This window comes from Oryx dammah, unplaced genomic scaffold, assembly GCF_014754425.2.
Source record: "Oryx dammah isolate SB20612 unplaced genomic scaffold, SCBI_Odam_1.1 HiC_scaffold_11, whole genome shotgun sequence".
Classification (NCBI taxonomy): Eukaryota; Metazoa; Chordata; class Mammalia; order Artiodactyla; family Bovidae; genus Oryx; species Oryx dammah.
In genome coordinates, this window is record NW_024070195.1 from 40,225,230 (window position 1) to 40,239,096 (window position 13,867).

The 13,867-nt window shown below is 42.5% G+C and overlaps 1 pseudogene; it reads left to right on the forward strand.

Annotated features, from left to right (window-relative positions):
* The first annotated feature begins 6,737 nt into the window (after positions 1-6,737).
* Positions 6,738-8,527, forward strand: LOC120869786 (annotated as a pseudogene).
* The last annotated feature ends 5,340 nt before the right edge of the window (positions 8,528-13,867 follow it).

The following is a 13,867-nucleotide window of genomic DNA, read 5'->3' on the forward strand; positions in this document are numbered from 1 at the left end:
TCGCCCCTATTTATACGACACACCAGAGTCACATGATTGGATCGGCTCGCCCAATGAGAGGCGGAGAACGCCGTGACGTAGTGGCTACAAACGCAGCGAGACTCGCGGTTGCTGGGAGCGCGCTCAGGTCTTGGCGCCTTGTCTGTAGAGGGGGCCGTGGGATGTCTCAGGCCCCGAGTTCCCTCAGGTGTAATTCCCCAGTTGCTGACTTCCAAGTTATCCTCAGTCCCGTCTCCCTCACCTCCAAATAGGCGGGGGTTTAAGAGCACCTGCGCTGTCACTCTGATAAAACGTTTTGTTCCTAATGAGATTAAAGTATTAAATAATTATTAAAGTATTCACTAATTACTTCATCCTCGTAAGCGGTTAGGCTGGAACTAAGACCATCACGCTTAGGAAAGTACTTCGGAATTGCTCCCAAGGTCAATGAGCCTTTGTGATTAAGCTGCCACCAGATTGTGCCAACCGGGGTCCCAAGCCTAGAAAGTCTGTGGAACTCCGGCTGGATTCTCACGTCTTACGCCAACTGCAGGATTTGACCGAGACGATGGCGTATTATCACGGACTCTTGAAAAGTGTAATAGCAACGCAAACGCAAATGAGACTGGTCAGGCCATCTGGAAACTACCACATTTAGCAAATAAAAGTGGAAGTTCCTGTGGAAGATTGAATTTAAATTCAGGGCTCCGAACGGGTGCTATCCTTTCTCCTAGCAAAGGCTGCTGTATTGGCCTGGGGGCAGGGGTGGTCCGTGGGTCACTCATACCTTCCTCTGTTTTCTACGTTCCCTTAAAAAAAAAAACAACACGAGCGACAAGGTTAACTATTGGGAGAGAAATATAGCGACTATGGCTTCCCAGGTGGCGCTAGTGGTAAAGAACCCGCCAGCTAATGCAGGAGATAAAAGAGGTGGGTTCGATCCCTGGGGGAGGGAAGATGCCCTGGAGGAGGACATGGCAACCCAGACAACTCCAGTGTTCTTGCCTAGGAAATCTCATGGACGGAGGATTCTTGCGGGTTACAGCCCAGAGTGGAACTGTAGCGACTTAGCACTCGTGTCAGAAAAATCACCAAGAGCCCCTTCCTCAGCACGGTGAGGTCAGTTAGGAAGCTTGCCTGGTGTTCCCTAGCCGCTTTCACTGGAGTCTGTGTTAGTTGCTCAGTCCTGTCCGACTCTTTTCCTACCTCAGGGAGCTCACCAGGCACCTCTGTCCATGGGATTTTCCAGGCAAGAATACTGGAGTGGGTTGCCATTTCCTCCTCCAAGGGGTTTTCCCGACCTAGGAATCCACCCGGGTCCCGCATTGCAAGCAGATTCAGTGGAGTCTGACTTAATGCTAAATCTGCTCTCAAGAGAAACGCTAACAACTTGTATTTTCCCACCGTTACCTGAAAGATATACCCATTATTGTTTTGTTTCTCTCAGGTGTTCTCTTACTGTGGCTCTGAAAGGTTTATCCATAGTTGGGGGGGGTGGGTGGGATGCAAAGATTTAATAGCCCTGAGCCTTAGTTTTTACATCTGTAAAATGGGGCTTCCATACCAGCAAGGGAAGAGTAGGGAAGGAGAAATGCAGTAGTCCAGGCAGACCCTGAGCTGGCCTTACCTTGGGTGTTTACCAGGTGAGGGATTCTAGCAAAACCTGTTTCTTACTTTTCTTTCCTTCTCTAATTGTTTTTCTTTTCTGACTCACATAAATTTACTTTGATTTGCTCCCCTCCTCCAAGGTAAATTTTTCTCCTCTTTCTATTTCCTTCTTTCAAAACAAACCTTTTTAAAATTTTTTTTTTCTATTTTTTTTCTTTTTGGCTGCATCCAGCAGTATGTGGGACTTTCATTTCCTGGCCAGGGATTGAACCTGGGCCCTCTGCAGTGGAAACGTAGAGGCTTAACCACTGGGCCATGGGGAAAGTCCCAAAGCAAAGCCTTTTTTAAGTCAGACTATCCTGAATTTGGACCATAGTACTGCTGCTACTTACTGTTAAAGTGCCTGCAAAAGAGTCCCTTACCCTCATTCAAGATTGCTTTCCTCTCCATAAAATGGAGTAATTATATCAATACAGGGTTGTTGTGTCCTGTCTCCCCTCACAAGAACTTCAGCTTTGGTCTCCTGTGGTCACTCCTGCATCCCCAGGGCCAGGAAACAAGCCTGACACATAGCAGGTGATCAAATCATGTTTGGTTAAGTAAGTATTTAAAAGAAGTGATGTATGTCAATCAGCTGGCACTATCTTTGTTCAAACAAATGGTTTTTTTCACATCTCATATCCCATTCTCTTCCACCTTTCCCCTATTTTTGTTGTTATTGTGTGCGTGTGTAATGCTAGTCTAGCATGCGTCTTTCAGTGGAGCACCGTTAATCCCTCCCACTGCATTTTCAGATACTTTCTGAACCTCCTCTTCTGGTCATCCACACAGACTTTCCATCTTCTGGTAACCACAGCCCAGTGAATTATCCATTTAAATTATAGACTATTTTAATGTTCTTTTAAATTTATTCAACCACCAACCACTCTTGTCTAGACCCTAGAATCATAGGAAGCTTCAAGGGAACATATCAGAAATTCTTGAATGGGGATCATACGTTGTAGCAAACAAATATCTTTTGACTTTCTCCGAGGAACTATTCTTACAGTAGACCATGTTATTGACGTAAGTGTGGTTGGATCCTATACCCTACTTTTTTAGGGGTAGAGGCATGAGCACCCCTAGTTAATTAAATCATCCCCATTCTTAGTAGCCTCCCTGCCTTACCCCAATTAGTTCAGGAATGGATGAATAATCCAACCAGACCTGTCAGCTAATGGGACTTATAATTTGCAAAATTACAGTAATTTTAGAACTTTTAATAGCCACAATCTAAATGTAGAATGTAAGATTTTAGCAATTTTCATCTTCCATATTTTTTACAAGTCATAAAATTGTGCTTGGGCTCCTTAAAGTGATTGCAAATTTGAACTCTAAGGATAACTTCCTGGGGTTATCTTTATATCATCAGGTTCTGTATTAGCTGCATTCTAGCCATAATCTATTATTCTTCATACAGAAACCCTTTCAATTTAAGATTCTGTGAGTTGTATACTGCCCAAATGCCCACATAAATTTATAAAAGCAGTGTAATTATTGATGTACAGTATTGCTGTACATGAACTAGCTATCTTATCAGCACGGCCGCTAAGCCAGCCAGAGAGAGAGGTATGTTCCTTTTCTCTGACTAGCAAGGTCTTGAGCCTGGCAGCCATCCTCTTTCTAGAAGGGAGAAAGCAGCCTGCAATAGATTCCCAACCAAAAGAGAGGGAGAGCTGAGAGATGGGGACTAGGCTCTTGTTTAAGAAACACTGAACCCAATTCCATTTTTGAGATTTCCAGTTGTGTGAACATACATGTTCCCTACCTCTGCCTCTCATCCTAAGTCACTTTCAGTCTTTTTTTTTTCCTGTTACTTGCAAACAGGATTCTAAATACAGAAATTACTCTGACAAAGACTTCTCATTACCTTATCTAGAACCATAACTCTAAGCTATCTTGCAATTCTAAAATTTGCCTGCTATCAATTTGCTAAATGCTTAAAAAAAAATTTTTTTTTAATTGAAGGCGATGGCACCCCACTCCAGTACTCTTGCCTGGAAAATCCCATGGGCAGAGGAGCCTGGTGGGCTGCAGTCCATGGGGTGGCAAAGAGTCAGACACACGACTGAGCGACTTCACTTTCACTTTTCACTTTCGTGCATTGGAGAAGGAAATGGCAACCCGCTCCATTGTTCTTGCCTGGAGAATCCCAGGGACGAGGGAGCCTGGTGGGCTGCTGTCTATGGGGTCCGCACAGAGTCGGACAAGACTGAAGTGACTTAGCAGCAGCAACACTTTATTTACAATGTCATGTTAGTTTCAGGTGCTGCTGTTGCTGCTGCTGCTGTCGCTTCAGTCGTGTCCGACTCTGTGCGACCCCAGAGACGGCAGCCCACCAGGCTCCTCCGTCCCTGGGATTCTCCAGGCAAGAACACTGGAGCAGGTTGCCATTTCCTTCTCCAATGCACGAAAGTGAAAAGTGAAAGTGAAGTCGCTCAGTCGTGTCCAACCCTCAGCGACCCTTGGACTGCAGCCTTCCAGGCTCCTCCGTCCATGGGATTTTCCAGGCAGGAGTACTGGAGTGGGGTGCCACTATAAGGGAAAAGAATCTGGAAAAGAATATATATATGATATATATATATATTAATTGCTCTACAGTTTCAGGTGTACAGTAGAGCAATTTATATATATATATATCATATATATATTCTTTTCCAGATTCTTTTCCCTTATAGTTTATTACAAAATATTGAGTAGAGGGAATTCCTTGACAGTCCAGCAGTTAGTCCCTGCTAAGGCCAAAAAATAAAATTTAAAAAAGTTTTTTGTTTAAGTATTGAGTATAGTTTTCTATGGTATACAGTAGGTTAAGTACTTTTTTTTTTAATTAAAAAAATTATTGGGCTTCCCTGATGGTCCAGCGGTTAAGAATTCACCTTGTAATGCTGCGGATATTGATTCAATTCCTAGTCCAGGAAGATCCCACATGCCTGGGGGCACCGAAGCCTGAGCACCACAACTACTGAAACCAGCGCCACCTAGGGCCTGTGCTCCGCAATAAGAAAACCCACCTCAATGAGAAGCTCAGCTAGAGAATAGCCCCCGCTCACGGGAAGTTCCCCTGGAGAAGGAAACGGCAACCCACTCCAGTATTCTTGCCTGGAAAATCCCATGGAAGGAGGAGCCCGGTAGGCTACAGTCCATGGGGTCGCAAAGAGTCGGACATGACTGAGCGACTTCACAACTAGAGAAAGCCTGCATGCAGACTCGGGGCAGCCAAAAATAAAATTTTTTAAAAAAGGAAAAAAACATTACTGATGGTCAGGCTACATTATGTATAACAAATAGAACTTTTCAATATTGTGATTGTTTCAAGTATCCACGAACAAAACCTGTTAAGAGTGTAGACCGTAACAATAGTTTATTAACTGCTTGATGTAGTCAGTGTCCTCACAGGATGCAGATGGCACACCAAAGGGTTAACTGAAGAGGTAATTATTTACAGAGGTTTGGGTTCAAGAAATCCACAGGGCAGTGGGGAGCTCCCAGAGGCAACTCTTCTAACCCCAATGGGGCAAGGCAGGGAGCAGGGTTACCAGAACCAGACAAACGCTGTAGCTATGAGGAGAGGCCCTTAGGTAGAGGAAATGTGGCAGCCCAGTTCAGGCAGGGGTGGGGGTGGCCAGAAATGAAATAACTGAATTCTTTCTCTTTCTATACTCCCATCTTTTAATAGTGCCTTCTATTGCCCAAGGCTATCTGGAAATCTGAGGACAAGAGAGCTGAGTGATGCAAACCCAGATCAGCCTCCAAGGGCACAGAGGAGGACAGAGAATCCTGGAAATTGATCTAGGGTTATAGTGTCCAATACAACCACCACTAGGCTCATGTGGTCATTTGAGTCCAAACTGACATGTACAATAAATGCAAAAATACTTTAAAAATACTTCCTGGATTTCAAAACCTTGCTATTCAAAAAGAATGTAAAGATCTTATTAGTTTTTATATTGATTACATGTTGATATGATGATGTTTTTATGCATTGGGTGAAATCAACTATATTATTACAATTAAATTCATCTGTTTCTTTATACATTTTGACTGTGGCTACTAGAACACTTAAAATTAAGTGTGTGGCTCACATTGTATCTGTTGGATCATATTGATCTACATGGACAAGTGGAAAATAACCACACAATGACAACAAATAATCATTTAAAAACTCATTTTAATTCTATGTCCTGGACAACTATATGAAAATAGTGTTTCTGCAAATCACATAGTTTAAATTTTTTTAAACCTAATTGCCTTGATCCTTTGACATATGGCCCTTTATATTATTCCCTGAACCAGGTTTTTTTTTTTTTTTTTTAGGTTACATCACAGAGCATGTGGGATCTTAGTTGCTTGACTAGGGATTGAACCTGTACCCCCTATATCTGAAGTGCAGATTCTTAACCAGGGAAGTCCCTGAAACAGTTCTTTGGCTCATACTGCATATTTAACAATCACTCATTCAGTCAAGAAGTGTTTGTTAGGTACCTTCTATTTTCCAAACACTGAGATGAATTTAGAGGGATAAGTTGTAACCCAAAACAGAGTCCTAGTCTCCCATCATGGGGCTAAGTTCCAAGATATAGGGGAATTAGAAGAAGAATCACATAACTTGTTGTGAAATTACTTATGTAGAAAATAGCCTGAAGAGGGAAATGGTATCTTAAGACCATATCATAGGAAAGATTGGCCTGATTAGGTAAACCAAAGGAGGCTTCCTGGAGGAAGTGATGATTTAGCAGAAGCAGGAGATGTCTGGCAAAGTTGGTGAGAAGAAAGAAAGTTCCTGGAAGAGGGTACTGAATATATAAAGTTACTGTAGCAAGTTAGAGGAATTAAAGAAAAATAGGCCAGTGTGGTTGAAGCACAAAGTGAGGAATAGATTTGAAATTTTATGACTATGTAAAATGTTCATGTTATACTTGTATTTATTTGTATATCAAGTATTTACCAAGCTACTAAGTGCTTTCAGTGAAGCAAATCTGAATCTATCACTTTCAGTCAATAAACATTAACTGAATGCTTATTATATTTCTCTCTGGAAGGCTCAGAGCTGCAACAGTGGTATATTAGAAGTATGGAAAGTTCACCCAGGAGATTTTCCCCCCTCCACCATGTGGAAGATTCCAGGTGAAAGTTGGACTATTTATTTATTTGGCTGCAGGATCTTACTTCCCCAGCCTGGGATTTTACTTCCCCAACCTGTGATCAAACAAACCACTTGCCTCCTGCAGTTAGAAGTATGGAGTCCTAACCACTGGACTGCCAGGAAATTCCCTGGACATTTTATTTTCTGAGGAGGGTTCTTGTGCCTGGAAAATAAAGTGATTGATTCTGGAGTTCTGATTAATGTTAAATTTGTCAAAGTTTCCAATTCTTTTTATTTATTTATTTTATTTGGCCACACCAAGTCTTAGTTTGGGTATGTGGGATCTTTAGTTGCAGCATGAGAACTCTTAGTTGCAGCATGTGGGATTTAGTTCCCTGAGCAGGGAATGAACCCTAGACAGCTGCTCTGGGAACTCAAAGTCTTAGCCACTGGACCACCAGAGAAGTCCCCAAAGTTTCAAATTCTTAAATCTGTTTCTTCCTGTATAATTAAGCTAAACTTTGAATCATTGTTATTTTATTTTCTAAGAAACTAATTTTTAAAATAAGATCAATAATTTCCACCATCCTTAGATAAATCTTTAATAGAATCAAGGGACTTCCCTGTGGTCCAGTGGTTAGGACACCACACTTCCATGCCGGGGGGCGAAGGTCTGATTCCTGGTTGGGTAACTAACATCCTACATGCTGCATGGAGGGGCCAAAAAAAAAAAAAAAAACAAGTTAAACAGAATTTTCCTAAACAGTTAACATTATTTACACACTTGACTGATTTAATTCCTTTAAATGTATCAAGCAACACTTGCATATTTAGTACATTTAATCCTCTGAACTATTTCAAAGGTCTCTCATAGCAGACTTAAAATTCTAACAAGCAAAATATCCCCTATTCATGGATTAAATGACTTAATAGTGTTAAAATGGCAATAGTACCCAAAGCAAGCTACAGATTCGGTGCAATCCCTACCAAAATTCCTGAAGTGGAGGGTGGTCTTGTGAGACTGAGCTTTGTATCTGTGAAATCTCATTCTGTCTCCTGATAAACAGTTGATGTGGGATCTGAACACTGACTAAATGTTTGATGACTTTAAGGAAAGATGATTAAATGATTTTTTAAGTCCTTACCTTTTTAGAGATACATGCCGAGAGGCTCACATATGAAATTATATGTTCTGGGTTTGCTTCAAAATAACATGGGGGGACTTCCCTGGTGGTCCAGTGGCTAAGACTCTGCACTCCCAAGGCAGGGGTCCCAGGTTCAATCCTTGGCTAGGAAACTGGTCTCCAGACTTTGCAGACCTCAACTAAAAGATACCCACATGTTGCAGCTGAAGATTCCATATGCCACAACTAAGACCCAGCACAACCAAACAAATAAATAAAAATAAATGTTAAAAAAAAAAAAAACACATGGGCTCCTCTGCAGGTCACTTGAGTTCCCTACCACCCTCCTGTCTTCAACGTGCCTGGCCTGACCCCCAGTGGCACTAATGTGGGCTCCTCAGGGCACTCTCTCAGCAAACCAAAGCACCGTCTGGCAGAAGAAGAATGCCAGCTGTGGAACAAGGAACACAGGCCGTACCTCAGCGGGCACTGGGGGGATGTGGCGATTCTACACAGAGGATTCACCAGGGCTCAAAGAGGGCCCTGTTCCAATATCAGTTGTGAGTCTTCGTTCATCACTTCTATATTTATGTTGCACATTTGGGGCAAGTACACTCGTTCATAGATTCCGCTACATCCATCTGTCTGTCATCTGAAGAAGAAAGGAAAAAATCCAAACATATCTTGGACCAGAAGCATAGTGACTTTCTGTTCATGAGGAAGAAATTTTCTTTAAGCTTATTGTTTTATAGGGAACTTAAGGAGAATTAAAGAATCAATTTTTTTTCTATGGCTAATAAACTTTTTAATTTATTAAAACACACACACACACATGGGGGTGGGGAAAGTCAGTTGAGTCTCCATTCCTCAGCTGATAAAACAAGACTGAGCTCAGAATTGTTGAAGCTGGGTAATGAGTACATGGGATTTGTTATGCTCTATCTACTTTTGTTATGTGTTTGACATTTTCCCATAATTAAGAAGTCAGAAAGAAAAAAAGGAAAAGCAAAGGAGAGAGGCCACAAGAGGAGACTGAGAAAAAGACTAAGCGTGCTGTTGATGATATCATAATAGTGTAGCATTTTACAGAACATTTATGGAACATTTACATTCAGTATCCAGAAGAGACCAGATAGATCCTTGATTTTTCCTAAACCTCTTCCCAGCCACAGGATCCCTTCCTGTCGTGAGACTGAAGCCAGCCTGACACATGGAAGGTGATAAATGTTCATAAAACATGAGTATGAAGGGACTTTCTGGTGGTTAAGTTGGTTAAGAGTCCACCTTCCAATGCAGGGAATGCAAGTTTGATCCCTGGTTGGGAAACTAACATCCCACATGCCCTGGAGCAGCTAAGCCTGAGTGCTATAAGTAGAGAAGTCCACAAGACCCAGCACAACCAAAAAGGGGAAAAAAAAAATGAGTGTGAAGCTCTCATTACCAGCCCTCCCCACACTTCCCAGAGACTCTGCTGCCATCTTTCCAGAGACTCTGCTGCCATCTTTCCAGCCTTGATCTTAGAGCAAAGAGCAGTTGCGGTCCTGGTCTCTTTTCACCCTTCTCTCTAGCATATCTTTTAATTATTTTTATTTTTGTTGAAGTATAGTTGATATACATTCCCTAATATGTTTTCATTGCTTGCCACATATTTCAGAATTTAAATTATATCCAGATAAAGCTTTATTTAATTATTTATTTATCCACAATAAACTGTGGAAAATTCTGAAAGAGATGGGAATACCAGACCACCTCACCTGCCTCTTGAGAGACCTGTATGCAGGTCAGGAAGCAACAGTTAGAACTGGACATGGAACAACACACTGGTTCCAAATAGGAAAAGGAGTACGTCAAGGCTGTATACTGTCACCTTGCTTATTTAACTTCTATGCAGAGTACATCATGAGAAACGCTGGGTTGGAAGAAGAACAAGCTAGAATCAAGATTGCCAGGAGAAATATCAATCACCTCAGATATGCAGATGACACCACCCTTATGGCAGAAAGTGAAGAGGAGCTAAAAAGCCTCTTGATGAAAGTGAAAGAGGAGAGTGAAAAAGTTGGGTTAAAGCTCAACATTCAGAAAATGAAGATCATGGCATCTGGTCCCATCACTTCATGGGAAATAGATGGGGAAACAGTGGAAACAGTGTCAGACTTTATTCTTTTGGGTTCCAAAATCACTGCAGATGGTGATTGCAGCCATGAAATTAAAAGATGCTTACTCCTTAGAAGAAAAGTTATGATCAACCTAGATAGCATATTGAAAAGCAGAGACATTACTTTGCCAACAAAGGTCCGTCTAGTCAAGGCTATGGTTTTTCCAGTGGTCATGTATGGATGTGGAGAAAGCAGAGCGCCAAAGAATTGATGCTTTTGAAGTGTGGTGTTGGAGAAGACTCTTGAGAGGCCCTTGAACTGCAAGGAGGTCCAACCAGTCCATACTAAAGGAGATCAGTCCTGGGATTTCTTTGGAAGGACTGATGCTAAAGCTGAAACTCCAGAACTTTGGCCACCTCATGCAAAGAGTTGACTCATTGGAAAAGACTCTGATGCTGGGAGGGATTGGGGGCAGGAGGAGAAGGGGACAACAGAGGATGAGATAGCTGGATGGCATCACAGACTCAATGGACATCAGTTTGGGTGAACTCCAGGAGTCCATGATGGACAGGGAGGCCTGGCGTGCTGCAATTCATGGGGTCGGAAAGAGTCGGACACAACTGAGTGACTGAACTGAACTGAAAGCTTTATTCTACAGGCAAAATTCTGTAGCTTGCTTCATGAGCTTTCATTGTTTGTTTTTGTTTTCAAGTTTAAGAGGCAAGGCTAGCAAATCAGGTTATAACCTGTTCTTTTATAAACTATTAACATAACCTGTTCATTTCAGTTTATAATTTATATCTATTCACGTTATACTTCCTCCCATTCACCGTGTTGTATCCTCCTTAGGTTTAGTCCTCGTAAAGTGTGTTACAGAATAAAAAAGATTGGGAAACATTGAATCAATAAATAGAAATTTTATATGTAAGGAAACTGAGAAGGCTGATGTCCACTTAGTGGATTTTAAGAGGATTCACAGCTATTCTTAACACTGCCCCCCAACAAATGACCCCCACATAAACCCACACAGGTTACAGAACAATGCAGGGATGATTTATTTTTCAAATATATAAGCATTATATATGTATGTATATATGTGTATGTCCATTCACACACACACACACACACACATATAGACGCAGAGAAAAAAGTAGAAAAGTTTACATTCGGAATAATAGCATTTAACCTATCACATAGCATAGGGAACTCTGCTCAAAGGTATGTGGCAGCCTGGATGGGAGGGGAGTTTGGGGAGGAAATGTATACACGTATATGTTTGACTGAGTCCCTTTGCTGTCTTCCTGAAACTATCACAACATCATTAATAAGTTACTCCCATATAAAATAAAAGGCTTAAAGAAAAAAAACAAATTGAGCAAACTCTGAGAAAAGGACAGGGGAGCCTGGCATGCTGCAGTCCATGGGCTCACATGGGCTCAGACATGACGTAGTGGCTGAACAAGAGCAGATTATTTTCTGATAACCATTAGTTGATTATCCGAATTCCCCTAGTCCGAGGACGTGTCATGTGACAAGTGAAGGTAGCTGAGAGCATTTGAGTAATGCTATTTCCCTGACACCACACCCGCCTGCAACACCTTTCTCCATAAGCAGAAACCGCTCCCACAACACATACAATAATTATCACCCTGTGGTTTTGTCTGGAATTTACTTGATTTACAAAATGTAACTGTAGCACTTAAATGGAAACTGGGATACAGAGAGGTTAAGTAAGTTTCCCAAGGTCACACAGCTTGTAAAGAACAGAGGTGGGATTCAAACCCCAGATCTGACTCTGAAGCCTAGTGATAACTTGAGGAGTGGAAAGCAGCCAAGCTCATGAATTGTGGCCATTTGGAAAAACTGCCTTGATGTCTCTGGGTGTGTGTGTTTGTTTTTTCAGTTCCTCACGTTCCTCTGGGAACCCCAGAGGACAACTCGTCACAGGAACAGTGGTCCTTCCTCACTGCACCCAGCCCCCAGAGTCAGCTCTGTTCCTGAACTCCGGTTCAGATTTCAACTCCACCCTCTTCCCCCGCTCACTGGTGCCTCAGTGAATTACCTTATTTGGCTCTCAGGCCCACAGAGAAGTCTGGAAAAGGATCCAGGCCAGAATAGGATTGTTTGTACAGTGAGGGGGTGAGAAATCTTTATTTTGGTGACCTTGGCTCGTGCTCTGAAAGTCACAAATATAGGGAAGTAAGTTTAGTCTCAAAAACAGCTACAAGAAGCAACTGAAGAGGGCAGAGTGGAGGTGCAGATGTCACAATTTTTCACGTGTGCTTAATTCTTCGTCTTTATTGTGCTCTCTTATGGCTGTCTTTCTTTCTTTCCTCTTTCCTGAGTTTCCAGAGTTTGTACCCCAATGCAAGGAAACTCAAGCCCAGAAAGTATAAAAAGTTTTAGGTAGCTGGTGCCATAGATATCACAGTTCAGCATATGCTTATATGGCTTATGAGCAACGTTTTAAACCCAGTTCAGAGAGTCTCTCTCTCTCTCATCTAATTTTTGAAACTCTCTCAGGTAGATATTCTTATTATCTTCATTTTATGCTTAAAAAAATTTTTTATTTATTTATCTGGCTGTGCTGGAGCTTAGGCTCTCTAGTTGGAGCATGCAAACTTTTAGTCTGGTCTAGTTCCCTGACCAGGGATTGAACCTGGGCTCCCTGCATTGGGAGCATGGAGTCTTGGCCACTGGACCACCAGAGAAGTCCCTCCTTGGGACTTTTTATGTTTTGCTGTTGTTGTTTGGTTGGTTTTGGGTTTTTTGTTTGTTTTTGGCCGTGGTGCTCGGCTTGCGGGAATCTTAGTTCCCTGAACAGGGATTGAACTCAGGCCACGGCAGTGAAAGCTCAGAGTCCTAATCACGGGATTCCCAGGGAATTCCCATTATTATCTCCATTTTATTGATGAGAAAACTGAGTCACAAGAGTTTAAGTCACTTGTCCAAGGTTCCAGAGTTCAGAATGACCAAAGCCAGGCTTGTGCCTACAGTCAGGATAGTGACCGTAGGCCCATGCTACTACTGAGACATCCCAGGTTCCTGGGGCCTTTGCCTTACTTGACCTGTTACTACATTTCAGCCTGTTGAGCCTTTACCCTTGCCTTTCTGTCTTCTCCCTTCCAGATTTGCAAGTTCCCCACTTTCTGGCTCAGTGCCTGGCAGAGTGCTTCTTCCTCCACTGCCCGCTAATTCAAGGAGCCCTTAGGATTCCCTCCCGGTCTCTTCCTGACTCACTGTATGTCTCTGTCCATGAGGAACCTTCCTGACTTTCAGGAATTAGGTTTGTTGCTTTATCTTCGGTGGAGTGATTATTCTTCTATGCCTGAACCATGCATCCGATACACGTGCTTCTTTCTCAAGTCTCCCATGTACTCCAGACCTCCAGTTCACTCTCTTTCCATCCTGTACCCCACATCCGACTCACTGCTTCCCAGACACCCTTGACTGACCATGAGTCTCACAGCTTTCATATTGGCCCTGCCTACCTCCTAGTCATCTTGTCTTTCCTTTCCAGAAACAAGCTGTGTACCTCTGCATTCAGCCTTCTTTGTCTGGTATGCCCTAGCTTCAGTTTTTCAAACTTTTGATCCCAAGCCTAAGAAATACATGTGACATCATAACCCAGTATCCATGCGTGCATGACCCCAAGGGTAGGCAGAATCTAGGCTATCTCAACAGTGGCTGACAACACCATGTTCACGTTCGAATTAGAATGTAAGTGCCAGGTCACACCAATGAGAACTCCAATCCAGTTTATGTCCACACCCAGGCGGGTTGTTAAAAACATTTAACCATAGTTCAGCCTGAACCCTAAATGATGAAGACAACTGTGGGAGGGTGAAAAGAGGAGACTGGGTGCTGTGATGGGGAGAAGACAGGGGTGTGGTGGGAGCGTCTCAGAGCAGCAGTTATTTACCAAAGAACACTGA